Below are 3,344 nucleotides of genomic sequence, written 5' to 3' on the forward strand. Positions count from 1 at the left end.
AGGTGAGTGGGGCTGAGAGACTTCAGAGAAGTGTGACTGGCCCAAGGTCACCCAGCAGCTGCATGTGGAGGAGCAGAGACTCGAACCCGGTTCTCCAGATTACGAGACTACTGCTCTTAGCCACTACACCACACTGGCTCTCTACAGTGGTGTAGTGGGTGGACCCATTGTATGTAGGCATAGTATTAAGCATACTTTTCACAGGTGGCAATGTGGGACAGGGTTTATTACGAGTAGTTGTTCAAATGTTAATCTGTAGTATTATTAATCCCCTTTCAATTCAGGAGAAATCTGAATGTTGGTCTGCTTACAGTCTTTGACCTCAAGAATTCTGCAGGGTGCTGGAAACCTAAACTCAGTCATGGAGTCAAGGACACTGACCAGGTTCTTATTCTTCAGTGTTAAATGCATATACAGTGGTACCTCGGGTTAAGTACTTAATTCGTTCCGGAGGTCTGTTCTTAACCTGAAACTGTTCTTAACCTGAAGCACCACTTTAGCTAATGGGGCTTCCTGCTGCCACCGCGCCACCGGAGCACAATTTCTGTTCTCATCCTGAAGCAAAGTTCTTAACCCGAAGCATTATTTCTGGGTTAGCGGAGTCTGTAACCTGAAGCGTATGTAACCATAGCATTTCTTTTTGTAATTCAGTATTGTAGTTTGCCCTTTCATTACAGAATGGAACTATTCACTAGACGTGACTTTAAAAGTATTAATGCTTGTATTATGTTTGTTTATTGTAGAATAGTTATCCAATTTATTCTGCCTCCGCACTCTCCTTTTGCCAACTGACTTCACTTCTGGCTCTCTTTCTGAATATAACTGTGAGCCCTGAAGTCTAATTTAGTAAGTTTTATTGCAGTACTGCTTAGGGGGGTGCTAGGAAAAGGATCTTATTGTGTTGTTAGAATAATTAATATGTCTACTGCTTCACAGTGTTTCCCAAACTTCCCTTTTCATTTTCCCTGCCTTTCTGGACCTCTTGAACTGATTTCTTCTTGCTACTTGCTGTTAGTGTTTCCTTGAGGCCCAGCAAAGGATATAGCTGGGTTAAAAAGGTCTCATTGTCGTGCCAAAATAAATATTTGGAATACTGAAGCACAGTGGTTTCTTGTCTTTTTGTTAACGATTCAGGGCATTGTAACGTATTTTGTCTGCTGAAAAGTGCATTGCAATGATTAATCTGATGTGATAATTAAGTTGATTCCTTTGTAGCTTATGAAACCAGGGAGCTCTGAATGACTCAGTCCTCTGCCACATCTGGAAAAAGCATTATATATTGCAAATGGGGCTTGGAACGAAAAGCTGCTGTGTATCTGCCCCTTTTAACAGGGACACACTCCTTTTCAGAGTTCTAGCCAGGCTCTCCTCCAGTATTTTGTCCCTCTCCCTAATTTTCCAACCTGTATAGAAAAATTATGCTTCCCCAAATGACACTCAGCTTTCTGGGGTCGTTGAAATACCAGAGGGTGTTTGTGCAGTCCTCAAGTTTATCCATTGTTGCTGTTATTTTGTATTCCTGCAATCCTTAGGGTTCCTTGAGCTTGCTGATAACTTACTGTATTTTTCGCTCTATAACACGCACCAGACCATAACACGCGCGTAGTTTTTAGAGGAGGAAAACAAGAAAAAAAATATTCTAAACGAAATAGTGGATATATGATTTTTGTGGTTCATGCTGTGGCCACAGACATGTGATCTGACGGTGAGTTTGGGTAGTCCAATGCAAAAATCCTGAGGATCCATGTGGATCCATGCTTTGTAACCACGGAGGAGGGAAGGAAGGGGAACCATGGATCCTCTGCTCACGACTGCAGCAGATCTCCCCGCCATCCGTAGGCATTCGCTCCATAACACGCACAGACATTTCCCCTTACTTTCTAGGAAGAAAAAAGTGAGTGTTATGGTGCAAAAAATACGGTAATTTTGGTTTGTCATTGACTCTTCTTTTGGCTACATAGCTGTCCGCACTCAACATCTGAGTTCACTATTAGAGGGAGTGATTCTGTTAATAATCCTTCTCTTATGTCACTTCAGCTGTTGTCTTGTGGGTCAGCTAGTCAGTTCTTTGTGATTCATCTTACCCTTGCATACTGCTGTGTGCCATGAATGAGATAGCTTATAATCAGAGTGCCTGCATTGGACCAATATTTCTGCTTGCTTTTGAATGTTAAGCCATCTTCATGTGTTAGTCAGACAAAGGTCATGAGTTTTCCGCAGCAAGTAAGATTAAATTTATAACTGGAAAATACTCTTAGAATCCCCCCTCCCAAATAAGCCATGTTGCTCACAGAGACTGGCAGACACACACCACCTCTCCTTTGCCTGGCATTTTGACTAATGTTTTGAATAACCAATAAGTGGGTGTGATACTTCTGGACAGATGGTCAGAGGGTACAGGAAGCCAAGATACCATCTATGGACATGCTGCGTATCTTAGAGCATATATCTAGAAATGAACATTAAATGTCTAGAAAGGAGCCAAGCGGTTTTTTGGTACCTGGCTGGATTTATCAAGTTCATGTACATGAAACTGTGTACACAATATACATTTAAAACACATTTGAAGCACATTATTTCATTCACATTATTCTGGACACTCTAGTTTCCTCAGAGATGGCACAAGACATTTGGGCATCTGAGGAGAACCACAGAAAGGGGTGAATGAAGATCTACATCAGAAACAAGGGAGGGAATTAAGAATGATGTCAGGATCTGCTGCCCCTGCTGATTCTGCTACCTGAGGCATTCACCTCATCTTAACTCATGGGTGGGCTGGCCCTTAGTTTACTCATTTACAACTCCCAACAAGCCTTAACAGAATACTTTGAGGTAAATAATGTGCTTTAAAGGTATAGTGTGTACACAGCCTAAGACAAGGAACTGGAACTATTCACCCATTGTTCACCTGAACATTTTTTTTTCCATGAAAAAGGAGCCTTGAAGTTGCCGATCAGTAGTTAGCACCTTGATGGCATACTGAGCAGCAGGGCCAGATTTAGGTTTGATGAGGCCCTAAGCTACTGAAGGTAATGGAGCCCTTTATATGTCCAGCTGTCCTTTGTCAACAACAAATTGTCGCTGTTTTTTGTGTGGAATATATGCTATATGGTAATTTATGGACCTAATAGGTTTCGAAAGCCATTTGCACATAACAAAATATGTATTTTTATCAAAGTAATTGTTGAACTGAAATACAACTAAGAAATATTAAGAAATTAATAGTGGGGAAAAAAATTTGGGGGGAGGCCAAGAGAGTGGTGCCCTAAGCTATAGCTTGTTTAGCTTATATGTAAATCTGGCACTGCTGAGCAGGCACATAGGTATCCAACCCTCTGTGATAA

General features: G+C 41.5%; 1 long non-coding RNA gene across 1 annotated transcript; it reads right to left on the bottom strand.

Annotated features, from left to right (window-relative positions):
- Positions 1 to 410: 410 nt before the first annotated feature.
- On the bottom strand, positions 411 to 2,251 carry LOC309368225. The gene is made up of 2 exons (XR_014167654.1): positions 1,920 to 2,251; positions 411 to 1,554 (listed from the first exon to the last, which is right to left on the bottom strand). It is a non-coding gene; the product is annotated as an uncharacterized lncRNA (long non-coding RNA).
- Positions 2,252 to 3,344: the final 1,093 nt, after the last annotated feature.

Source organism: Podarcis melisellensis (genome assembly GCF_964234715.1).
Source record: "Podarcis melisellensis genome assembly, chromosome: 4".
NCBI classification, from domain to species: Eukaryota; Metazoa; Chordata; class Lepidosauria; order Squamata; family Lacertidae; genus Podarcis; species Podarcis melisellensis.